Source organism: Rhinoraja longicauda, chromosome 8 (genome assembly GCF_053455715.1).
Source record: "Rhinoraja longicauda isolate Sanriku21f chromosome 8, sRhiLon1.1, whole genome shotgun sequence".
NCBI lineage: Eukaryota > Metazoa > Chordata > Chondrichthyes > Rajiformes > Arhynchobatidae > Rhinoraja > Rhinoraja longicauda.
The window spans coordinates 37,482,977-37,510,429 of NC_135960.1; the positions used below are offsets into that span (position 1 = coordinate 37,482,977).

The 27,453-nt window shown below is 41.5% G+C and overlaps 1 protein-coding gene across 3 annotated transcripts in view; it reads left to right on the plus strand.

The window, feature by feature from the left end:
• The window catches only part of LOC144595861 (partitioning defective 3 homolog B-like), a 916,989-nt gene that overhangs the window by 796,991 nt on the left and 92,545 nt on the right, over positions 1-27,453 (plus strand). The window lies entirely within an intron of this gene.

A 27,453-nucleotide genomic window follows, 5' to 3' on the forward strand; every position in this document is an offset into this window, starting at 1 on the left:
GATAAGGCCAGGGCTGGCAACGTATGTGGCACAGCTGATAGAACTGCTACCTTGCAGTGCCAGAGACTTGGGTTCGATCCTGACCTCCAGTGCTATCTGTGTGAAGTATGCACGTTCCCCCTTTGACCAAGTGAGTTTCCTCCGGATGTTACAGTTTACTCCTGCATCCCAAAGATGTGTAGGTTGATAGGTTAAATGACCAGTGAATATTGCCCCTGTTGTGTAGGTGAATGGTGGAATCTATAAGGAGTCGATAAGAATGCAGGGAGAATAAAAAAATACGATTAATGTAGAATTTGTATAAATAGATGGTTGATAGTCGGGATGGATTCGCTGGTCTGAAGGGCCTGTTTCCATGTTGTATCTCTCTTTGACTCTCTCATTATAGTTAATCCCAATTACTGAAACTGAATCCAATAGGAGAATGCTGGAAATGCCCTGCAGGTCAGGTGGTGTCCGTGGAGAGAGAGAGAAACGGAGTAAATATTACAAATATATAACCCTGGCTAGTTCAGATACAAACAGGCAAAAAGGTACCTGAAATTGTTGAATTTGATATTGAGTCGCAATGGTTGCTACGTGCCTAGACACCAGATGAGGTTAACAAATTTACATTGGGCTCATCAGAGCAGTATATTAGGCTGAGGACAGATAGATTAGAGAGGGAATGACTCAGAGAATTAAAGCGACAGCCAAGTGGAAGCCCAGTATAATCTTGTGGAGCAAATGGAGGCGTTCATTAAAGAAGTCTCCGAATAAACATTAAATTTTCTCCAATAAAGCGGAGAGCAGGGCACTTCATATAGTACTGGATCTCAAAGCTTTAGCACCAAATGGAGTATACCTCATTGGTAGGTGCAAGTGGAAGAGGGAATTGCTGGCATACAACCACTAGGAAAGCGGTCAGCAGTTTCGAAGACAATCACCGAAGCCAACTCATTAGTGTCAGAGACAGGAGGAAGGCTGCAGCCCTAATTCCTCACACAGCGGCCTTCATGTGCCCCCACTGCTCCCGCGTGTGTGGCTCACGCATCAGACTCGTAAGCCACACTCGATCACACAAGACATGAGACGGCACAGCCATGCTGTCGTCGTCTACGAACGTCCACCACCACCAGAAGCACAAGTGAATCACAGCTTCACATGGAACATCTCAATGGGTCCCTGGAAGGTGGCAGGAGATGAAGTAAAGACCAGGTGAAGTATAGAGAAAGGGTCATGGGAAGGGGAGTGGATGGTGGAGGTGGAGAGTCACAGTCCCTTCAGAATGCTAAGAGGGAGAGTGAGGAGAAGATGTGCCTGGTGATGAAATCTGATCAAGTGGATGTGGTGCGTGGAGATAACAGCCCACGTAATAAAACCTGCATGAAAACATCAAACCAGAGTAGGGAACCAATACAATGACTTCTTTACCATTTGTCCACCGGAGCTAAAGATTGCAGGAATATTGGACAAATTTGTTTAAATTTGCCATGTGAATTTGACTTATGGGTGTGAAAGAAAAGCTGTGCAGAATGGTGTTTATATTTTTTAGAATTAATTCCCTCATTTTAATGATGAGAAAATACTTTTCATGGGTTTTATCAAGGGATCATGTTTGTTCACCAGTAAAACAATGTTGATGGCTTGTTGCAGAGACATCAGCCAGGGGATTTCCTCAGACCATGCCTGCTTCCTACTATTGTAGTCAGTGCATCGCAGTCTTCAGATGGACCTTGAACCATCTGAATATTTTGTTACATTTGTCATGATTTTTCCTGATTTGTATCTGACAACAGCAACTTGCAGTTAATTTACCGGCTCACAGGAATCTAGGCAGATAAAATTTGATAGCAAGCTACAAAAGTTCATGTTAATGTACATAAAATAAAGAACTGTGCAGGGCAGGAAGAGGCAGGAACAGGCTCTTCAGCCCACAATGTCTGTGCCGAACATGATGTGGTAACCTAATCTCATCTGCCTGCACATGATTCATATCCCTCCATTCCCTGCATATAAAAGCCTCTTAAACACCACTATCTCAACTTCCTCCAGCACCACCCCTCTTATCTGAAAGCTATGCCTTCTAGTCTGGATGATGTAAACAATCTTGGTGAAAGTAGTATATATTAAAGAAAGAGGTTTAGAGACACAAATGCAGAGCTTGGGGCCAAGGTAGTTGGAGAGATATCAGTGGGTGGGTGAGGTAAATTAACAATGCGTGGGAGGCCAAAGTTGGAGCAAAGCCGCATTCTCGGAGGGTTGTAACATTGGATAAAGTCACAGTTGGGGAGGTATGAGGCCAAGGAGCAAATGAAATTACTGGATGACTATTTTATAATTAAGACGTTTGTAGATAGGCAGCAAGCCAATAGTAGTTAACAGACACAGACAGTGATGCTTAAAATACTTAAAGATTAAACTTTCCTTATTCCCATCAGATGCCAGAGGTCAACCTGCCATAATGTAAGGGGGTCAGGCAGCCACAGGTTTCTTGGGCATAAGGTTGTGATAAATATAGGATGACTTGCTCCACTTAATGGGTATGCGTAAGTGATATTCAGTGAGACATCTGTATTCATTGCTTTATAATCAATGATGAGATTCCCAAGTGTACTTAACTGTTTTTGCTGTTTTTTGGAGCTCCTTTCAGTACATTTACTTATTGCTTTGCCAAGATCAGGAGTTAATAATGATTGCAAACACCACCAGCTTTTACTGAACCATGACCCACTCACCCCATGATCATACACATGGACGTACTGATACACAGTGTCACAAACAGACTGGTGGAAATTTACAAACATAATTTGTAACTAGTTCATGAGCTCACAGTTGCTAATAAATATGAGATTATGTGGTCCAACAGAGCACCAGGAGTTGGAGATACAGCGTGGAAACAGGCCCTCTGGCCCACCAAGTCTGCGCCAACCAGCGACCCCCGCACATTAACATTATCCCACACACACTAGGGACAATTTACACGTACACTAAGCCAATTAACCTACATACCTGTACGTCTTTGGAATGGGAGGAAACCAAAGATCTCGGAGAAAACACATGCGGTCACGGGGAGAACGTACAAACTCCATACAGACAGCACCTGTAGTTGGGATGAAACTCGGGTCTCCGGCGCTGCAAGCGCTGTAAGGCAGCAACTCTACCGCTTCGCCACCCTACCGAGTTGAATTATCATATTTTGATCACAAAATCCTGCAGCTACTGGAAATCCAAAACAGAATGCATAATGTTGGAGCACTCTCTGCAAATACATGCACTGCTTCTAGCTTAAGTCACTGCATTCTATGCTCATGACTGCATTCTAGGCTGCTTGACAATCAGAAAGCGAATACAAAATTGGGTGATTGCTGTGCAGAACATCTTCCTTTAGTCTCAGGGTGTTTCCAGGTGCTTGTCACTATAATTTTTCATCCATCTTCTCCTCTGACCTGTCTGTCTTCAGCTTTCTATGCTGCTTCAATAAACCCAACCTAGGCCATGGGAACAGTGCCTAATTTTCAAGCTGGAAGTGTTACAGCCGTCAGAATTAATAACTGGATTCAGTAGATTCGGATAATCAGCCATTCAAGCCTTGTAGCTCATATTTCGCATTCAACTCTTTTGCCCTTTTTTGTCATTCCAGATTTCATTAATCGCCTCCTATTACGTCTCCCCAGACATACCTTTTGATAATCACCTGCCTTTACCACCTTTGTCATTCAATCAGTTCTATTCTCCAGACCTTCCTTTTATGCTCTCTATTCTTCCCCCTTTTCTCTCCAGTTTATTCATCCCTTAACTTTTCCCAGTTCTGTTTAAAAAGTCATCAACCCGATGTTAATTCTGTTTCTCTCCCTGCAAGATCTGAATGTTTTACGGTCTTGTGTCATAATTCTGAGATGGATGTCAGGGTTTGCATTTTCTTGGCAAGCTGAGCTTTGGACTTGAAATGTCATGGCAGATGAGTGCTTTTGGTCATGGTAGACTAGTTAATGAAGTTATCATTGGAGTGAATGCATGAAGCAGAAAGGACTTCATCACAAGTGCTACAGTTTATTGCATAGCCATTATAAAATGGATGCTTCCCAGGGGGAAAGATAACAACCAATGTAAGTGGAGTCGCCAGGGAAGTAGCCATCATGAATAATGAAATAGTTAAAAAAATCGTATTTGAACAAAAAGTTCCAGAAAAAGTCATTTATAAAGGTACAATATTGCTTTATCCACAGCTGTCCACTGCTATCAGTATAAGATGGAATTTATTGAGTGTTTTTCAACAGAATATTTCAGAATATGAATGCCCTTCTCTTGCTCAACTGTTGGAAGTGATCACCTTTATTTAAACTTTCATAGCCAAGTGAATAAGAAGACTTCATACATACTTTGCCAATACTTTTTACTGGTATTCCACAGACCAAAGGATGTGTGTAAGATGATTATTTCTTTGTGTGGAGTGGTCATTTCCTGTGTTGTAAACAGTATCTCGAGAATTCTCTACTCCTTATGTTTCCATGTTTACTTCTGTGTGACTAAATTAGTTTTGTTTTTTCAATGTATTAATACTAAAATAGAATATTATCAAATTGTGTTACTGACACTGCGTTGTACAGTGAGGACAGGAAATCCCATTGAATGTATTCATAGGGAGTGTCGCGGAAGGCATCAGCATTTCTGGAGAATCCCAAGGATTATATCTGTATTTTTCTGGATAGATTTGTCCAAAGACTTGAATTTCTACAATGCCTTCACTTCCCCACCAACCCAATTAAGCATTCTCCTATTGTGATGCCTGTTCTATTTTTTTCCAAAATAACATGGCAACCAAATTACATACAGCAAGTCCAGAAACCACAAATTGCTATTAGGTACTTTAACAATGCTGGTTCAGGACTTAATAGGAGGCAGAATACGAGGGGGAACTCCACTGATTTGTTTCAAAAATTGCATTATGTTCATAAGTTATAGGAGCAGAATTAGGCAATTCAGCCCATCAAGTCTATTTCGCCATTCAATCATGGCTGATCTATCTTTCCCTCTCAATCCCAGTCACCTGTCTTCTCCCCATAACCTTTGCCACTCTTACGAATCAAGAATCAGTCAATCTCCGATTAAAAATACTCAACGACTTGGCAATGAATTCCACAGATTCACCACCCTCTGACTAAAGAAATTCCTCCTCATCTCCTTTCTAAACGTATGTACTTTTATTCTGTGACTGTGCCCTCTGGTCCTAGACTCTCCCATTGGTGGAAACATCCTCTCTGCATCCACTCTATCTAGGCTTTTCACTATTTGGTAATTTCAATGAGGTCCCCCCTCATCCCTCTAAACTCCACCGAGTACAGGCCCAGTGCCTTCAAACGCTCATCATACGTTAACCCAATCATCATCAGGATCATTCTCGTAAACCTCCTCTGGACCATCTCCAATGCCAGCACAGATATGAGGCCCAAAACTGCTCACAATACTCCAAATGCAGTATGACCAGTACCTTATAAAGCCTCAGTAATACATTGGTGTTTTTATATTCTCGTCCTCTTGAAATAAATGCTAACATTGCATTTGCCTTCCTTACAACCGATTCAACATGCAAATAAACCTTTTGGGAACCCTACACCAGCATTCCCAAGTCTCCCCATTTAGAAAATAGTCTATACCTTTATTCCCACTACCAAAGGCCAGAATTCTCCTTCAAAGAAAATGCTTTAAACTTTCAAAGCATTTACTGAACAATATACCCAGTGGGTTATCCACTCACTTACTCGACCTGTTCATTTACCTTTCATAGTAACATTAGCCTAAAACAGCAGAATTTAATCTACTGTGTCGATTAGCATTTTTAGGGTAGCTTAAGACAGACTGTCACAGGGGTAGCTCTGATTGGACATGTGGGTCAGACTACCCTATTTGTCTGCCTGTCTTACCTATGTTGGCAGCTTTAAGTGGCTGACATTCACAGTAACGTCTAGCTTCCTGGACAGTGTCGTTTAGAAATCTGCTTCCACCTTTGCCTTTTCACTGCAATTAATTCCATTTTCGAGTAGTTGTAACTATTGAGGGCCTGCCTATTGTAACTGGGCTGTAATGTTAGCCTGTGAGTGACAATTGTGACTAACTGGAAAATAATATTGCACTTGTATTGTTGGACAAACAAAACAATCAATTAGTTTGTTTTTGGATGGATGTTACCTGAGGTCCAGTCAATAGAATATTCAACTCTGAACAAGTGCAAATTATTTAAAGTCCGTTCCAGTGTTTGATGACAAAATCTAGGTTAGCAATCAAGTGCAGTACTGAGGAAGTGCAGTTTAGCTGGATAAGACAGCTTGTAGATGAGGTAGTCCTGAGATTTTACATGAAATAAGATGTCACGGGAACATGAAATGTCTTCCGCCTATTTTGTGAAAAGATAGTGGAGTTTTCTTTTATATCTTCTATGGCATTATTAAAGGATACGCATACGCCTTCTTTTGAGTGTTTTGGCCAACATTTATTCCTGAGCCAACACTTTACATTGAAACATTGACTCCGTTCCTCTTTCCACAGATGCTACTTAACCAGCTGAGAGTTTGCAGCATTTTCTGCTTATGTTTCAGATTTCTGGCATCTGCAGTTTGTTTTTATTCTCACTCAACAAAAATTCAATCGTTGCTGTTTGTGAGAGGGCACTGTGCACATATAACATTCTGCATCCATTGAATCACAAATTATTTGAATGCACTTTTACATTACTGCATTGGCTGTTAAGTATTTTAGGACATCTCAAGGTTTTTTGGTAATGCTATATATGAATGCATCCCTTTTTCTCTTCTTCCTTTAAATAGTCAATTTATCTGCTGAAACTGGAAACTTGCCTTTGAACTGTGGAGAAGGCACAGCGGTTTGTTTCTCTTAAGCATGGAGGTGGCTAAGGAAAAGAAAGCCCTTTGATTTTGGTATATTTTTGTTCCAAAGAGGAATGGTGGTGCGTGTGTGTGCGTGTGCTCACTTTTTGGTAGTTTATGTCTGGAATTAATCCAGGCTAATGCATCTGCTGCCCATCTGCAAGTCTGCTCACATCAAATAGCATCAAACTAAAATAAATCTGTGTGATGAAAAGTGATACTCCCGTATCATATCGCTGTCATTCCGAAGCCAGCTCGCTCAGGAGCCCACATTTGGAAGCTTAATCTGAGACCTAATGAAGGTTAGTGTGAGAGTGAATTGGCACCTTAGTGTCTGCACATGCGGTTTATATACAGGCAGTCCCTGGATTATGAAAGGATTCTCTTCCTGAGTACTGTCCATAAGCCATTTTCTCATAAGCCAAATCAGAAATATCTGTTTCTATCAAAACTCGTACTATATCGCTCGGCATACACTTGCTATAATTGTATCATTTCATTAAATAATCCCTTTAATACTAACCATAATTAAATTTATAGAATATACACTGCATCCAGTTATTAACGAATGCCACAAAACATTTTATTACAGGTCCACCACTGATTTTCTGGCACTCTGATTTCCAGGCCCTTGCTGGATTATCACTTTTGCTGGACCAACAGAGGTCATGGCCTTGGGGGGAAGCTATACAAATGGAGAGAAATAAACTGAGTCAGAATTGCAAATGGGTAACAGGCAAAAATTACCAGTTCCAATAGAGACAGAAATCGAGCTACTTAAAGCTGATAACTTTGACACGGAATCCCGATGGCTGCAATGTGCCCAGATTGAAGATGGCGTTTTGTTTCTCCAGCCTGCACTGAGCCTCATTGTAACAGTGCAGGAGACTACAGACCAATATATTGGGGTGGGCAATGGGATGGTGAATTAAAGTGGCAAGCAACCAGAAGCTCAGGAGCCATCAATCAGACCGTACCCAAGTGTTACGGTCACCCAATTTGGTGCCCCCAGTGAAGAAGAGACACCTGGTGAATGCTGAATGCAGAACACAAGACTGGAAGAAGTGCAAATGAATTTATGTGGAAGGAATGTTTGGGTCCCTGGATGGTGGGAAGAGAAGAAGATAGGTTGCATAGGAAGGTGCTATTAATCAGGGAGTTGGGAAGGAAAAGCAGACCAGCAACTTGCAAGGGGGAAAATCCCTTTGAAATGGTGAAAAACAAAGAGAGGAAATATAATAATAATAATAATAATGCATTACATTTATATAGCGCTTTTCAAACACTCCTATAGGTCTGGCATTGAATATTGTTGGAGCTGGCAAAAATTCTAATTGCCGATCTATTGGATGCTGACGTTGGTGGGATGATGGGTGGAGACCAGGGAATCTCTGTTTTTGTCATGTTCAAATAAAGAGGGGTGAGAGCAGATGTGTGGGAAGTAGACGAGATGCTTTTGAATCGATACTGATTCTTTTGAAATGATACTGATCTAATGTAGAAAACAAGGCAATCCATTTCATAAGTCAGCTCCCAAAGGGAAATTTAATTATGAGCACGGGTCAGTTTTATCATTAGTTGTAGTCAGTATTATCATGAGGAAAATCAGGAAATAAACTTCATTACAGCCGAATTCTAATGAATGTTCTTTTTCTGGTGTTTTCTTGCCTTTGGATCATGATGAAGTGTTCACTGTATTCTAATGCAATTTCAATGTTCCCAGATCAGATGACAGTTCTTTTACCCGCACCATTTTGCATGCATTTCGAGAGTTTAAAGCTGATTTTATTAGTCCAAACCCAGAACTTACATCTCCAAATATTGGGTCATAAATCTACATTGGTCACTGATATTCCCAGAAGTGAATTCTGGAGGACTTTCTGCAGCCGGAGAGTGGTTAAAATAAAATAGTTGAGGCAATTAATATAAATGCCTTTAAGAGGAAGCCAGCTAAGTGGATGAGGGAAAAAGGATTTAGAGTTGTGTTGATAGGATGAGATGATGTAAGGTGGAAGGAGGGTAGAGTGGAGCACACAGGCTGTGAATTCAATAAAATTTCACTTAAACCAAGCTGTCAGTAAAAGTGGATTTTATGAGGGCTCCCTGTTCCGCTACTTTCTTGTTCATCAGGGACTGCAGTGCATAGCAACTGCTTTGCTGTGTGTGAGTCGTAGGTGCACTGGACGATTAGTATGCTGGAAACCTGTGGACCAGAACACAGGGTCATTAACTCAGGATATCCCAAAGGGGGCTTTATAGTCAATTATATACTTTCTCAACTGCAGGCGGACACCATTGTCCTGGTGAGAAACATTACAGCGAGTTTATACACAGCAAGCTTCTACAAATACCAATGTGATAAATATCAAACCATTTTTATGAAAACACAATGAACTGCAGATGCCAGTTTACAAAAAAGACACAAAGTGCTGGTGTAACTCAGTGTCTGTGAAAGGTCCCATCATGAAAACTCACCCATCCATGTCTCCAGAGATGCTGCTTGACCCCTAAGTTACTGCAGCACTTTGTATGATTAAAAAAAAATTATATTAGTTATAAATGTAAGAGCAAAATAAGTAGGAGCAGGTGTCATTAACTTGTCCCTTGAAGTCTGCTCCGCTATTTACCAAGATCAGGACTGATCTTCTAGGTCAGAGTTATTTTCCAGTACTATCTCTCGATTCCTTTAAAGATCAGAAACCAATCAATCACTGCCTTGAATGAACACAACCCACATCTCTACTCAGTTCTTAACTGTCTCCCCTTTATTCTGAAAGTTAGCCTCTGGTCCAAGACTTCTCAACCAGGTAAAACCTCCGTCCTGTGTCCAACCTGTCAATCCCTTCATGACTTCTGTATGTTTTGATGAAATCTCCTTTCATTCTTCTAAACTCAAGGGATTACAGTTCTAATTTACTCAATTCTCCTGATATGAACAACCCATTACCCCTGGAATCCATAGAGTGTGCTGAAGAAGGGTCTTAACCCAAAACATCACCCATTGCATTATCTCCAGAGATGCTGCATGTCCCAGGGGTTACTCAAGCATTTTGTGTCAATCTTTAGTGCACCCTGTATGGCAAGCACATTGCTTCTTAGGTAAGGAGACAAAAAACAGTTCACAATACTCCAGGTACTAGTACTATGAAGGTTCCACTGTTCTTTGTGCTCTGACATCTTTACAATCATTTGAGAGAGAGTTGACTTAATCTTAAATAATGCCAAAGTCAAAACACAGCAGTTCTGCAGCATGGCGCCTTATTTTGTGTTCATGCACCTGGAGCCCACAAGCCTCCCATCTAGAAGCTAAAACACCCCCGGTGACGACAGCTGACATATAATGCTGTTTACTTACAAGCTGATTACATTGGTATTTGAAGAATCCGGTGCTCACTAAGACCACTGAATATCAACTGGGAACGTTCTCATATTCTAGCATTCCTTGTGGAAGTTTGTGATACTTTCCACAGAGCCTGAGACAAGCTTTGCCCTTCATTATTCTTTGAGAGGCAGGGAATGAGGAACCATTGATATTTGTGCTAAACTTGCACTTTCCTGTCATGTGTTCAGAGAATAAAAGCTCAGCCATTATTTATGTATCCTAACTGCTTATTCAGATTTCCAATCAAGAAGTGCACTGTACCAAGAGTTGCCTTGTTGCCCATTTATTTGTTTTCCATTCTCTCAGGAAAGGTGTATTAAACCTTGATCAATTTGCAGAAAGCTCCAATGCTTTGTATATAACTTTTCTCCTTATGCCTGTTTAAAACCTTTCTTTACTATGCGTTTTGTCATGGGCTTGCAGATTGCCTATGTCCTACTTGGATCCTGAAACATGGAGGTGCAAAATTAGTGGCCATTCACCTCACAGTGGCCCATTTTCTGTGCACTATGTCACCGCCCCATTTTCACTAACATAGTGTGACCACAGTGACTGTATTCCAAAATGAATAATGAACCACTTTGGGACTTCCCAAGAGCAGTTGTGAGGTATGATGTGACTGCAAGATGCATTCTTTCTTTTTCCCATGCACATAATGAAAGGGGCTTCACTTTTTCCATTGGCAGCAGAGCTGCCAACTCTCCGAACTTGATCTTAACTTTCACAGAATGAAGAAATACTTTCCCTGACCCAAAAACCCAGCAGGAATCAGAAAGTGGATTTTGTTTCCAGAAACTAATAAAACATTTAAGAAGCAGGAACTCAGTGATCGTAGTGAATCTAGAAATAGGATGATCCAGATAAATGTATTATTGAGGAGATCATACATGAGGAAGGGCTTTAGAGTCCTATGACATTGGGTCCAATTCAGGGGTAGATGGCACTTGAACAGACTGCCGATTTCACACCGTGACAGAGTTAGGACAAAATTCCTCACAGAGAGTTTTATTAGTGTATGGGGAGGTTTAGCCAGGAGATGGGCAGAATTGAAAATGAAACAAAATGCACAACAGATAGGGAGAAATGAATAGCACAAGAACAAGAAATTGCAAGTTTTTAGATAAGACTAAGAGAGAGTACAAGGAGATCTAACCAATTTAAACTGCATCACATAAATACACAAAGCCAAATAAATTAGATTGAGGGAACTATAGGCACAATTACATTTTTGAGATAACTATGCTGTTGGGGCTCACAGAGACCTGATTGAGAAAAGGTAGGAATGAGTTCTAAATATTTCTGGATACAAGGTGCACAGGAAGAACAAGGAAGGTAGAAAGGACATGAATGGCAGTATTGATTAATATGAATATTGCTGTGTTGGAAAGAGAAACTGTCCTGGTACGATCCAGTAGTGAAACTATTTGTTTAGAGTTAAGAAACAATACTGTGGGGACTATTTGATAGTCAGCCAACTCGTGGGAATAGTGCTGAGGAGCAAAATCTATTAAAAAAATTGGCCGTGTGTTGCAGAGGTATGCAAAACCCATAGGGTGACAAAAATGGGGGATTCTGACTACCCAAATATGAACTGGTACAGCAATAGCATCAGAGTGGAAGAGTTTGTGAAATGTAATCAGGATAAATTGTTCGCTCGGTATCTTTTTGGCCAAACAAGGGATGTGTCATTGCTGAATGACAGTGAGAAATGGTGTTTGCAGCAGCATCATGGGCACATAGACACACACAGACAAACAGACAAGAGTATAATTAGAGAAAAACAATAATGTAAGAGGTGGAATTAGGATTAAAACAAATCTGGTCTTGATAAATCTGAGTCAAAACAGCTGGCAGAAGTATAATTGAGCAGCAGAAGGTTTTTAAAGTGGAGGGTGAAAGGGAGGAGAAATTAAAACAAGACATATCCAGTTGGCCATGAAGTTGACGAGTAAAAGCAAACAACAACGAAGAAACAAATGACGGACATTAAGTTTTCAACACAAGTGACAACCAGACCGTTTACCTAAACTTCAGAAGGCTGGTAATGAAAGAAATAAGAGAGGCAAAGAAAGGAGATGAGAAGAGATGGGTAGGAAACATAAAAAAGAATCCAAAAATAACTTTTAGGAATGTCCTTTTGGATTTTGAATATCTTTCAATGAGGAACTGATCAAGAGACCAAAAATAAATCTGTTCGTGGACAGTATGACTAAGATACCGAACGATCTTTACACCAAAGAAGGAGGTGTTGATGGAGTCTAAGCAAAGGAAGATGTTGCTAAGATTCTGTTTGAGCTAAAAGTTGATCAAGAGGAGGTATTAGAAAGATCAGCTGCAGTTACTGTATAAATTACCTGATCCAGATGGGATGCGCCCTAGGTGGTTGAGAGGATATTGCAAAAGCCTTAGCTGTTACCTTCCAAGCATCAAAACGCTCCACGGTGGTTCTTGAGCACTGGAAAAGTGCAAATATCACATCCTTGCTCAAAAAAGGTGTAAAGACAAACCCAGTAAACCACCGATCAGTCCATTTAACCTTGACAGCGAGGGAAAGTTCTCAAAATGATAATTAGGGACAGACTTTCAACAATTACTTGGACAAGTTTCAACCAATTAGCAAGCCAGAATGACTTTGTGAACAGAATATCATGTTGAACCTGGTAGTTTTTTTTTTACAGTAACAATGGTTTTAATGAAGGAAATGTGTTTGTTGATTTAAATGGACTTCCAAAAGGCATTTGATAAGGTGCCATGTAATAAGCGAATCATCAAGATTGAAAGCCAATGTTATAAAAAGAGCTGTCGCAGCAGCAAGGATATAAATTGGCTATGTAACAGGAAACGGAATAGTAATAGTTTTCAGTAGAGTTTCCCATGGTTCAGTGTTTGGACTACTGCTTTTCATAATAATGGTTACTAAATATTTGGATTCTTGTGCAGCAGGCATAATCTTCAATCTCAGGTGACAACAAACTTGGAGGCACAGTGAAATGTGAGCAGGATAGTAATAGGGAAGACAGGCTAGTAGGTGATTGCGGACAGATGCCATTTAATGCTGAGGAATGCAAAGTGTTACACTTTAGTCATAGAAAGATGCAGAATGGAAATAGGGCCTTCAGCCCACTGAGGCAATGCTGACTCATCCTACATTATCCCATTTTTACATTCTCTCCACATTCTCATCTATTTTCATCGGGTTTTTCCACTTATCTACATACCAGGGGCAATTTACAGCAGCCAATCTACCTATCAAGCCCAATGACTTTGGGATGTGGGAGAGCACCCAAAGGAATCCCATCTGGATCAGGTGATTTATACAGTAACTGCAGTTGATCCTTCTGATACCTCCTCTAGGTCAACTTTTAGCTGAAACAGAATCTTAGCTACATCCTTCTTTGCGTAGACTGCGACAACTGAATGTGTAAACTCCGCATAGACAGTACCAGAAATCAGGATTAAACCAATGTCCATGGCGCTGTCAGCCAGCATCTATACGAGCTGCAACACTGTTCCACCCTTTTTGGTGGGAAGAATAAGGAGAGGCAATATAAATAGAGAGCATAATTTTTAAAGAAATACAAGAACATATGCATATAGTGCGATGTTTATCATAAGTGGTATCTAGGTTGAGAAAGTGGCCAAGAAAATAAATCAATATCATGGTGTTTTATAAATAGAGACACAGAATATAGTACAGAAATCAAGATCAACATTTATTAACATAGAAAATAGGTGCAGGAGGTGGCCATTTGGCCCTTCGAGCCAGCACCACCATTCATTGTGATCATGGCTGATAATCCACTATCAGTAACCTGTGCTGGTCTTCCCCCATATCCCTTGATTCCGTTAGCTCCTGGAGCTCTATCTAACTCTCATAAATTCATCCAGTGAAATGGCCTCTACTGCCTTCTGTGGCAGAGAATTCCACAAATTCACAACTCTTTCTGGGTGAAATCTTTTTTCTCATCTCAGTTTTAAATGGCCTCCCCTTTATTCTTAGACTGTGGCCCCTGATTCTGGACTCCCCCAACATTGGGAACATTTTGCCTGCATCTAGCTTGTCCAGTCCTCTTATAATTTTATACATTTCTATAAGATCCCCTCTCATCCTTCTAAATTCCAGTGAATATAAGCTTAGTCTTTCCAATCTTTCCTCATATGACAGTCCCGCCATTCCCGGGATTTACCTCGTGAGCCTACGCTGCACTGGCTCAATAGCAAGGATGCCCTTCCACAAATTAGAAGACCAAAACTGCACACAATACTCCAGATGTGGTCTCACTAAGGCCCTGTACAACTGCAGAAGGACCTCTTTACTCCTATACTCAAAGCCTCTCGTTATGAAGACCAACACGCCATTAGCTTTCTTCACTGCCTGCTGTACCTGCATGTTTACTTTCAATGACTGGTGTACAAGGACACCCAGGTCTCGTTGCACTTCCCTTTTCCCTAATCTGACACCATTGAGATAATAATCTTCCTCCTTGTTCTTGCCACCAAAGTGGATAACCTCATTTATCTACATTATACTGCATTTGCCATGCATCTGCCCACTCACTCAACCTGTCCAAGTCACCCTGCAACCTTCTAGCATCCTCTTTGCAGTTCACACTGCCTCCCAGCTTTGTGTCATCTGCAAATTTGTTGGTGTTACTTTTAATCCCATCATCTAAATCATTAATATATATTGTAAATATATATTAAACAACATTATTGTATCCAGAGTGGAACACTACTCTTTAGGAAAGAGGTAAAGATTTAGAAACGGTGCTGAATTTTATGAAAATTATTCCAGAATGGAGGGACTTTAGCTATCTGAAAAGATGGAGTGAAGAACATAAGAAAAGGTTGAAGCCATTTTGTACCTCATGTCAATCATGGTAGATTGGATACTATATCACCACCTTCCTCCACTGATCACATTGGCTTGATTCCCTTAATATCTAAAAATTAATGGATCCTCTTCAATATCCGCAGTGACTGAAAATCCATGACTCCTAAGGGTATTCATGTTCTGAATGGCCAATCCCATATTTTGAGGGATCGACTTCTGGGAAACATCCTGCCATCCTTTGAGGTTTTTGTATATTTCATTCTTCTAATCTCAAGAATTATGGGCCAGTCTGCTTACATCCCACCTTATATAAAACCTGCCAACCCAGGAATAAACCGTGACCTCTGGTGCTGTTTTGTGTGGACTCCACATGTTCTCCTTCTGACCCCATGGATTTTCTACAGGTGCTCGGGTTTCATACCATATCCTAGACATTGGGGTTGATAATAATATTGTGTGCACATCTCGTCGTATTTGGAGTATTGTGTGCAGTTCCGGTCATCCTGATGAGGATTGTAGAGGCTTTGGAGATCAAAAGATCACAAGTGATAGGAGCCGAATTAGGCCATTCGGCACATCGTCTCCACCATTCAATCATGTCTGGTCTATCTCTCCCTCGTAACCCTATTCTCCTGCCTTCTCCCCATAACCTCTGACACCCGTACTAATCAAGAACCTATCTATCTCTGCCTTAAATATATCCACTGGCTTGGCATCCACAGCCTTCTGTGGCAAATAAATCCACAGATTCACCACCCTCTGACTAAAGAAATTCCTCTTCATCTCCTTCCAAAAAGAAAAGAGAGGGTACAGAAGAGATTTACCAGAAAGTTGCAATAATTAGAGATTATTAGCTCAGTTGAACAAACTTCTCCTTTTGTTTTCTCTGGATTGTTTTCTCTGGAGTATCAACAGGTGAGGGGAAACCTAATAGTTTATACAATTAATATAGGTATAAATAGGCTAAATAGTCAAAATCTTTTCCCAAGGTGGAAATGTCAAATATTGGAGGGCATAGCTTTAAGGTGAGAGGGGGTAATTTTAAAGGAGATATGTGGACCAAGCCTCTTTATGCAGAGAGTGGTAGGTGCCTGGAATACGCTGCCAGTGGTGGTAGTGGAATAGTTACGTTTAAGAGGCTTTTAGATATGTGCATGGATATGCAGGGAAAGGAGGGATTTGGACCATGTGCAGACAGAAGGGATTAATTTAACTTGACATTATGTTCATTACAGACATCATAGGCCGAACATTTTATAGGGCAGCATGGTGGTGCAGCGGTAGACTTGCTGCCTTATAGTGCTTGCAGCGCCAGACACCGGGGTTCAATCCCGACTATGGGTGATGTCTGTATGGAGTTTGTATGTTCTCCCCATGACCACGTGGATTTTCATAATCATAATCATGCTTTATTAGCCAAGTATATTTTACAACATATGAGGAATTTGATTTGTCGTATAGTCATACCAATAAAAAGCAACGAAACACACAAAATACATTCTCCAAGATCTTTGGTTTCCTCCAAAGACATACAGGTATGTAGGTAATTTGGCTTGGTAAATGTAAAAATTGCCCCTAGTGTCCCTAGGTTTGTGTTAATATGCGGGGATCGCTGGTTGGCATGGACTTGGTGGGCTGAAGGGCCTGTATCTCTAAACTGTAAAACTAATCTAAATTGTTCTATGTTCTGAATCTGATGAATCTCTGCTATACTTTACTCCCAAAATTGCAAGTGTATCCTTCCTTGCGTGGGGAGGCTGACATGTACTTAATGTTCCAGATGTGATCTCACTAAGAACTCATATAATTGGAGCAAAATGTTTCTCCTCTTGCAATCAAAGCCACATACTGTACCTTTTACTTTCCTAATTGCTTCATGTGCCTGAATATTAGTTGGCAGTGGATTCATCGACAAAGGCGCCATGCTCCCTCTAACCACCAATCTCTTACAATTTAGAAAACAGGTCTCTATTATTTTTAACTTGGAACAAAGGGAATAGTGAGCGAATCTAGCAGAGGTATGTAAACCCATGGAAGGTATATAGATTGAATATGGCACAGCATTGGAGTTGCTGCCTCACTGCCATAGAACTGGGTTCAATCCTGACTACGGGTGCAGACTGTGTAGAGTTTGTACGTTCTCCCTGTGACTGCTTGTGTTTTCCCCAGGTGCTCCAGTTTCCTCCCACATTGCAACTACGTGCAGGTTTATAAATTAATCGGCTTCTGTAAATTGTCCCTCGTGTGTAGGATGCAAAAGTGGGATAACATGGAACTAGTGTGAACAGGTGATTGATGGTCAGGTGGACACAATGAACCGAAGGGCCTGTTTCCATGCAGAATCTGCAGGGTAGGTATGCTTCATCGGGGTGGAAGAAATGGGAAGAACGTTCAGAGCTAATTACTTTAACTGTTTAATGGAGGCTTACTGCAATAAAATAGATACTAGCCCTGCTTCCACTGTAAATAGTTTTTCTTTCTGCAGTGCTGTCAGTCAGAGTGCTCATTGGTTGGTTTCTGGTGGGGGGGGGGGTAAAAGGGAGGGGGCAGGCAACAGTTAGCTGGTACTAAGTATTGGAATATTCTGCATTATATTGCACCTGTGTAAGGGGAAGTAGCTGGAAGGTACATGTCAATATGTTCTCAGTGGTGAGATAATGTGTGATAATTATGTGTACATAGTCAATGACCCAGTCCCAAAATAGTTATTCAGCTTCCTTTTGCAGTTGGATACAGTAGCTTCTTGGCCCAGATGTTCTGATGATATCATCAAGAACGGTGCTTAGCAAATTTAAATGACTTTTATTTGGAATCAACATGAAATAATATTTTAATCCAGAGATTTGAGCATGTTATTCTCCCCGCGTTCCCTGTGCGATACTGAGTAGTGCATCGTAATCGGAGCTGCCGTCTTTTACTTCTTTAAACCAAAGCTTCACCTGCTTACACATGTGAACATATGTGATCCAGTGGTACTGTTTTGAAAAGACATGTATCTGATTCAATTCTTTTCTCAACACCATCATTAAAACATAATTGGTATTTTATTTCATTACTGTAAATTGTGGTGTATAAATTGGCTGATGGGTTTCCTACTTTACTACAGTGATCACACTTCAAAAATTCTTCATTAGCTACATAACACATTGGGATGTTGTTACAAATGAAATGTGTTAAATAAATGCACGTTTCTTCATTCATTACAACACCACATCCTCACGCCGATGCCACAACATGTTGTATAGTAATAAAATAATATAAAGGAACAAATATGCCTATTAATAAATTAATAAATGAAAAGAGATACATCTTATTTTCGTTATATCATAAAATACCGGAAAAGCTCAGCAAGTCAGGCAGCATCAATGGAGAGAGGGACAAATGAACGTTTCAGGTCAATTAGCTTTTATCAGGAGTGGGAAACCGGGGGGGGGGGGTTGTATATATTTTAAATGGTGAGAGATTTGGGGAGAACAAAGGTAAGGTGGAAACCTAGGTGGAAACAAGAAGTCCAAGTGACCTATATATTGTCAATGTGTTCAATTTAGTTGAGAGATACAGCACGGAAACAGGCCCTTCAGCCCATTGAGTCCACACCAACCAGCGATCCACGCACACTAACACTAACCTACACACATTAGGACAATTTACATTCATGCCAAGCCAATTAACCTACAAACCTGTACATCTTTGGAGTGTGGGAGGAAACCGAAGATATTGGAGAAAACCCACGCAGAGGGTGGGAGAACGTACAAATTCTGTACAGACAAGCACACGTACTCAGGATCATACCCGGGTATCTGGCACTGTAAGTCAGCAACTATACTGCTGTGCCACTATGCCACCCCTTCTGTCATCTACGTAGATGTCACCTATGAAAGTGTGACAAATGCTTGTTCATCACAACTAATTTTCTGGAAGAGGTGTGGAAGGGAGGGACAAATGAGGACAGAATTTTGGTGAACCGGCCACCCCTGCTTTTGTCAGAACAGGTCAATTTTGATGTAAGGTCATCCACTGTACTATTAACTCAGATTTTCTCTTTTCACGGGTGCTATCTGACATGCTGTGTATCACCAGCATTCTCTTTTATTTCTGATTTGCGACAAGTTACATCTGTACCTCAAAGTTCAAAATTTGGTTTCCTTTGCTCTTCTGCCCTCATTCAACCCCCCCCCCCCTTCTACTCCCATCTCCTGCAGATGAATCAGCCTTGATTGTAAAGCTTTGAGCATCCCACCCTAGAGAGTAACAATTGTATTACCTGGATTCCCATGGTCTTCACCCTACCATAGAATTTCCTTTGTTTGTTCCACCCCTTCCTCTTGTTCGAAAACACTTGTTTTCCACTTTTCCCGTTCTCATGAAGGTCATTGACCTAAAGCATTGACTTTGTTTCACTCACCACAGAAACTGCCTGACCCAATGAGTATTTACTGTATTTCTTGTTTCCATTTCAGATTTCCAGCAACTGCAGTTCTTTTTTGCTATTCATACTCTGTTCTTCATGTTATTTGTCGCAAACAAGTACCTTTTTAGCTAACTATTCAGGTTTTGACAGAGACAGACTGAAACTATTGTTAATTGTAATTCTTTGCAACAGTCTCATTGCTTAAAAAGTGCTGATGACTCAAGTCATACAAAATGTTAGGAAAGAGATTGCTTAGCATTGAACCAAAACAGAAATGGTTACTAGGGAGCAATTTCACGACTGTAACCTCCTTGCATTGTACACCGTTCAGGTTTCATGCCGAAGCAGTGGTTCAATAATGCCATAGACAACTGGCATGAAGCCTGAACAGTGTACAATACAAGGAGGTTTACAGTCGTGAAATTGCTCCCCAGTAACCATTTCTGTTTTGGTTCAATGCAGCAGGGAGTTGGCAGTTGTTCCTCTCTTTCTGACACTAGTCAGTTGACATATTGTTAAGTCCACCATCTAAGGAGTTAATAAGTACATACAATATGTAATTACAAGTATATTTGGCGATCACCGTGGAAAGTTATGCCATCAACTATTCAGTAAATGTTCACTTTTATGTCATCACGCAGTCATGATACATGTGTTTTGGTTTTTTCCATCTTTGAATGAAATGTAGGAAACTCCAAATGTTTGCGCATTGCTAACTTCATGAAATACTCCTCCCCCCGTGAGGACAATCCCTATCCACTAATTTAGTTTCTAATTTATAGTCACGTGAGCCCTAACATCCTGGAAAGGTGGTCATCCCTAACACATGACCTCATGCAAGAGGCAGAAGGTTCCTTCTTGATGCGCACCTGCCTCCCTCCCGTTAGATCCTGAACGTATATCTCAGCTCTTTATAGAAACTGTGGTGAGGGTTTCCTTGGTCTCCTTATCTATAGAATCTACCAACCTCTCTTCAGTAAATGACGCTGAACAGGCAAGCAAGGATTGGAATGCCTACTTCTGTTCTTGTATGGACATTGCATGAATGAGTAATAGAGACCAGCAAGGCTCCAGTTCCCTACCTCCGTGTACTCTCCCCTGCTTATAATTTGCTGGACATGTGAGCCTGTGCAAATTTTTCATAATTTCATGTCTCCCTATTACTCAGGAGACCATTTGACCCATTAAGTCGTTGCCGGCTCTCAAAGCAATCTCATCAACCCCATTTCCCCCACTTGCTTCCTTAAAGCCCATTATTTTATTTGTTCCTACATGTTCATTGACACCTTTCTGGTTTTCCTCCCACACATCTGCAGCAAGGCAGTTTACAGTAACCAGTTAACCCACCAACCTGCACATCTTTGGGATGTGGAAGGAAACTAGAGCATCTGAGGGAAAAACTCACACAGTCACAGGGAGAACATGCAAACTGCACACGCAGCATCAAACATGGGTTGCTGGAGCTGCAGAGCCAGCAGCACTAGCTGTAGAGTGTAACATTGTAGAGTGAGGGAGAATTAGACACGGTATGTGCCTGCAGAATCGAGTTCACCTCTGACACTTCTCATTTAGGGTCATGACAGCGTGAACATGACTGACGTCCCACGTTTTCAGTGGCACCAGTTCTGTTTAAATTACTCCTGCATGTGATGGGAGAATTAAACTATCAGAGCTGATTAACAGCTCCACAAATGGGTAATTTCCTTCAGATATCAGCCCTAATTCGGAGGAAAAATGTAGAAAATCTTCACTCAGTCAGTCAGGTTCAGTAGAGAGAAACAGAGTCATTGACCTTCATCGACATAAACACTTTGACTCTGTTTTTCTCTCTTGACCTGCTGAGTGTTCCTGTTTTTTTAAAATGTTTTTGGTATGTTTTATTTGCTTCAATCGTTAGTTCAGCTTCTTCTCTTCTTCTTGCGTTTGAGGCAGCAGAAGTTATGTAACGCCCTCCAGGCGCTGTAGACAAAAGTGGCAACCCCGTGGGTGTCGCTCTTGGTGTAGGCGGCCAGGGTATAACCAGGGATCTTCCGATGGGAGCTGTCACTTTTGTGAGTCTCTAGGAGCAAGATTGCAGTGACTTTGTGGGTCTGTAGCAGATGTTCAATAATGGTGTTCTTCGCCTTGGTGAGGCCTTCCGCATTCAGCTGTAGCAGGGTGATGCCATCCGGTTCGACATCGTAGGTGCCCGCCCTACGAAGGACGCATGCTCCGGGTTGGCGCCAAGCTGCAGCAACTGAGGTTGCATTTGGGCTGAAGGATGTTGTTATTTGTTCGTTGTTATTTCTGCTATTTCTGCTTCTGCTGTCTCTGTTTTTTGGCGTTCGCCTGCCCGAGGTCAGTTGACAGGGCTCACCATGAGGAGATCGACAACATGAGCCCCGTTAGTTCAGCGAGTGAGTTTGAAGATGGTGGATTCCAAACTCACTCCAGGGCCCAGGCTTCCCAAAGCAACACCTGCAGATAACTGGAAGTTGCAGAAGTTGTTCAGTGTTTAGTTTTATGACAGAGCCACAGAGAGACACGCCACCTTCACACTCACGGTGAGTGCTCTCTTCATGGAAACAGACCCTTCTGGCCATCGTCTCCATGACAACTATCCCATTTTTTATTCTGCACACATTCTCATCAACTCCTCCCAGATTCTACCATTCACCCTCACAATGGAGGCATTTTACAGTGGCAAATTAACTGGCTAACCCGCATGTCTTTGAGATGGGAACTGAAGCCCATGCGGCACAGGAGGAACGTGCAAACTCCACACAGACTGCACCCAAGATCAGGTTTGAACCTCAGACTCTTGAGCTCTGAAGCAGTGGCTCTACCATCTGGGCAAGCACAGGTAAACACTGTGGACTCGATGGCGTGAAGGGCCTGTTTCCACACTGTATTTCTCTACAGCTTTATGATAAAAATGAACACTGGACAAACATTGGTAAATGACAGTCAGAAGCTTTTTCCCAGGGAGAAAATGCCCGACACTAGTGGGCATAGCTAAAAGGTGACAGCGGGAAAGTTTTCTTGAGATATGCGAGGAAATTCTTTTACACAGATGTTCGTGGGGGGGCCTGGAACGCATTGTCATGGATGGTGGTGGAGGCAGATACAGTCGTGGCATTTAAGAAGCTTTTAGATAGGCACATAGAAGTGCAGGGAATAGAGGTGTATGGATCATGTGCAGGCAGATGAGATCAGTTCAGCTAGGCATCACGTTCAGCACAAAGATTATGGGCTGAAGGGCCCGTTCCCGCGCTATACTGTTCTATGTTAGTCTGAAGAAGGGTCTCGACCCGAAACGTCACCCATTCCTTCTCTCCCGAGATGCTGCCTGACCTGCTGAGTTACTCCAGCATTTTGTGAATAAATCGATTTGTACCAGCATCTGCAGTTATTTTCTTATACTCTATGTTAGATGCTCTGTCTCAACTTTTTTTTTGGTATGCTTTTGTGAGAAGCAATTCATAAGGTGTTATAAAATTCTGTGTCAAGTTGCTTCATAAACAAAATAATTTATTTAAAAAACATATCCATGTGAAGGTGGAATGCCTTGCGACCAATCACCATGCACTGTAGCTTGCCTTTAGTTGCTCGGCAACTCTCCAGTCTAACTGAACTCAAAGCTAAGCTGAGTTTCTTATGGCTGTTCATGTAAAGCTATGATTATATCTGCCAGTAAAAAATGGACAGATGGCTAAAGACAGACAGTTAAAACACAAACAAAATGCCGCAGAGGATTCAGATTTTAAATATTGATTTGAACGGAAATGTGCTGGAAAAAGCTCAATAGATCAGGCAGCATCAGTAGTTAGAAGAATATTACTGATTGGGGGAAGGCAAGAGAGATTAGTGACAAAAGGGAAGAGGGTGCAAAGTGAAAGAGGAGGCAATTAGGAAAGTGAGGGGATAAACCACAGAAGAGGAAGAGGTACAAATGGGGAAGGCAGAATGATAACTGGAATTGCCCAAGGAATCTTCTCTAAAGGAGCATCTCAGATCAAGGATAACTTGCTTCCACTCTTTTACGTTTTGTGATGGTTGATGAAGCCAATATGGGAACTGCAGAGACTATCACAAGTGGGGCAGAAGGTCCTTGACTAAGTCAAATGGTGTTTATTGTCACATACACAAGAACGGTACAGCTACAATGGAAAACTTGCTTGCAGCAGGGTCACAAGCATAGAGACTCAGACAACGCACAGAGCCTCAAATTATACCTAAATTGTACATAGTATTACACATAAATTCTGTAAGAGTGAAAAAGAAAAGGAGACTTCTATTGACTCCATTTATACCTCACGCTGCCTCGGCAAGGCCACCAGCATAATCAAGGATGAGTCACACCCTGGCCACTCCCTCTTCTCCTCTCTCCCATCAGGCAAATGGTATTGATGAATGAAAACGCACACCACCAGATTCAGGGATAGTTTCTTCCCAGCTGTTATCAGGCAACTGAATCATCCTACCACAACCAGTGAGAGTGCTGAACTACTATCTACCTCTTTGATGACCCACGGACTAACCTTGACCGGACTTTGCTGGCTTTACTTGCACTAAACGTTATTCCCTTATCATGTATCTACACACTGTAAATGGATTGAATGTAATCATGTATTGTCTTTCTGCTGACTGGTTAGCATGCAATAAAAAGCTTTTCACTGTACTTTGATGCAGGTGACATTAAACTAAACTGAACAAAGAACAAGACATTAGTGCAAAACACAATTAGAAAATAACATGCCCCCGGTAGTGCAAGAGGTGGTCCACAGCATTCCATTGGCAAGGTAGAATTAGAGTTGTGTGGATTTGACACTCTGAGAAATTCTTGTCCACTGCGCTTCAGATGGATAGAATCCATCTAGGATTGAGGAAACAGCTCCCAGAGTCAAAAAAGGCATTGCCCCTCCCAGTGACAAACAGAGTGGGACCAGAGTAGCTAGAGAAATGTATTGATTTAGGGAAGCATATAAACAATGACATTTGTCTTACCTGTACTAATGCAGTGCTTGAATCATGGTTAATAAAACAGTTTGTCAGTCAGGGCTGTCAAGGTTGGCTACAACCTACTGTGCAAAAGTGAGTTTGCATCACACACTGGAATTAAATTATTTGCTGTGCCTTTGTTTCGAAAGATAACTGCCAACTGATGACCTAAATATTATCTATGCTCAAACGTGCATGAATACCAAGTTATTTTCAAAGAAAACTGTAAGATCCTTAGGAATCCCTCTGGGTGAATGTGGAGAGCATGTTGTCTCCCATAAGAGAATCTAGGGAAGGATCACTTTAAAAAAAATAAGGATTCAACTATTTCAGATAGAAATGAGGCGAAATTTTGTTACTCATTGAGTCATATGACTTTGGACCTCTCTTCTGCAAAATGTGGTGGAAGCAAATCTGTGAATATTTTTAAAACAGGTAGATAGATTCTTGATAAGCAAGAGAGTATAGAAGGATACATTGATTAGTTGAGAATGCAGAATGCTGTGAATCTGGAAAATAAAACAGAAAATGCTAAAGATACGTATCTAAACTGCTGAGCAATTTCTGTTTTTTAGTTCATATTTACAGCATTGTCATTTTTTGCTTAAAATAATTTGGAGCCAATAACCTTCAGAAAGGGGAAATCAGGAGACCACATGCCAGTTTTCATTGGTGAGTCAGCAACTTCAAATTCCTGGGTGCTAACCTCTCAGATGATCTGTCCAGGGCACAGCGCATAGACGTAATCAAGAAAAAAGGAGTGCCAGCGCCTCTACTTTCTTGGAAATTTAAAGAGATTCGGCAGGTTACCAAATACTCTAACAAACTTATACAATGCACTATTGAAAGCAATTCCAATGCACAGAAATGCAAGAGGCTGCAGAGAATGGTGTATCTTGGGCACGGTCCTCCCCACCATCCAGAGCATTTACGTGATGCAGTGCCACAGACAGGTGGCATCTGTTATTATGAATCCCCCACTATCCGGCCCATTCCCTCTACCAAAGAGCAGGGGATGCAGAAGCCTGAAAATGCACACCACCAGGTTCAAGAACAGCTACTCTCTTTCCTCTGTCCCTCTCTTTCCCCTCCCCCTTCCCAGTTCTCCCACTAGTCTTCCTGTCTCCTACTACATCCTATCTTTGTCCCCCCCCCCCCAGACATCAGTCTGAAGAAGGGTCTCGACCGAAACGTCACCCATTCCTTCTCTCCTGAGATGCTGCCTGACCCGCTGAGTTACTCCAGCATTTTGTGTCCTCTTACAACCATCATGTTCTTGAATCAATCTGCACTGGACAGCTCAGTTGTAATCATGTATAGTCTTTCCACTGGTAGACACAAAATGCTGGGGTAACTCAGCGGGGCAGGCCGCATCTCTGGAGAGAAGGAAGGGGTGATGTTGCAGGTCGAGACCCCTTTTTCAGACTGATGTCAGAGGAGTGGGTGGGACAGAGATAGAATGTAGTCGGAGACAGTAAGACTGGTGGGAAAACTGGGAAGGGGGAGGAGATGGAGTGAGAGGGAAAATCCACTGACTGGATAGAACACAACACAATCAAAGGTTTTTCACTATATCTTGATTCAGGTGACAGTAAATTAAACTGAACTAAACTAATCCTATCTTGATAATGGAACACTAGGGACTACCATGGACACCGTTTGCACTACCATGCACTTGATTGTTTTTCTAATTGTGTTTGTAGTGTGTCTTGATTTTTGCAGTCTTTTTACTCTTGCAGAACTCTGCGTGCAATATCTGTATAGTTTATGTAAAATGTATGTCGTTGTGTGTTGTCTGGGTCTCTGTACCTGTGATGCTGCTGAAAACAAGATTTTCCCTGTACCTGTTTCTCACCGTACTTGTGCATTATGACAATAAATTCCACTTGACATGTTTTGACTTGATTTAACACTGCAATGCAATATCTAAAGGTTGATGCTTTGTTGTGAGTGCCACTTTGCAGATGAGTGTTTAAATAGGGCCAAATCAGCTGAGCGTAGAGCATCCTTTTGAACTACCAGTAACTGAAATATCGGGCAACTGAACTATCCTATTAACTCGAGAGCGGTCCTGAGCTACTATCTACCTCACTGGAGACTCTCGGACTATCTTTAATCGGACTAGGCGGCACAGTGGCGCAGCCTTATGCACTTGCACCCGGGTTCGATCACGACTACGGGTGCTGTCTGTACGTCGTTTATACGTTCTCCTCGAGACCGCGTGGGTTTTCTCCCTGATCTTCGGTTTCCTCCCACGCTCCAAAGGCGTTCAGGTTTGTAGGTTAATTGGCTTGGTATAAGTGTAAATTGTTCCTAGTGTGTGTAGGATAGTGTTAATGTGTGGGGATCGCTGGTCAGCTTGGACTCGTTGGGCTGAAGGGCCTGTTTCCGCACTGTATCTCTAAACTAAAACTAAACTTTAGGCTTTATCTTGCAATAAACGTTATTCCCTTTATCATGTATCTATATGGTGTGGATGACTCAATTGTAATCATGCATTTCTGCTGACTGGTTTCATGCAACAAAAGCTTTTCACTGTACTTCAGTCCATGTGGCAATAAACGAAACTAAATTTAAATCTAAAAGCTGTAAAAGGGCATCGTCACTAGATCCAGCGGGCTCGACATGTTTATCTCTCACCCAACATCACCATAACAGATTATTTGTTACTATTGCCAACCCTGTGGTTTGTGGGACTATGCATTATACAAATCAGCTGCCTAATTTATTGCACTATAACAGCATCCTAACTATAAAAGACATTTAATTGGCTGCAAATCATTTTGAGACATACTCGGGTCACGAAATTGTATGATGCAAAGGTAAATGTTTCATTTTCCTTGAGCATAACTGAATTAAATCCATCAAAATTAATCTGATATAGCATCCAACAGAGATTGAAGGGAGTTTTTGTCTTGTATTTCACAGTTGATTTAAGGGCTGACACAATAGTGTAAAATCTGCTCCTCAGTGGGTGTGAGAT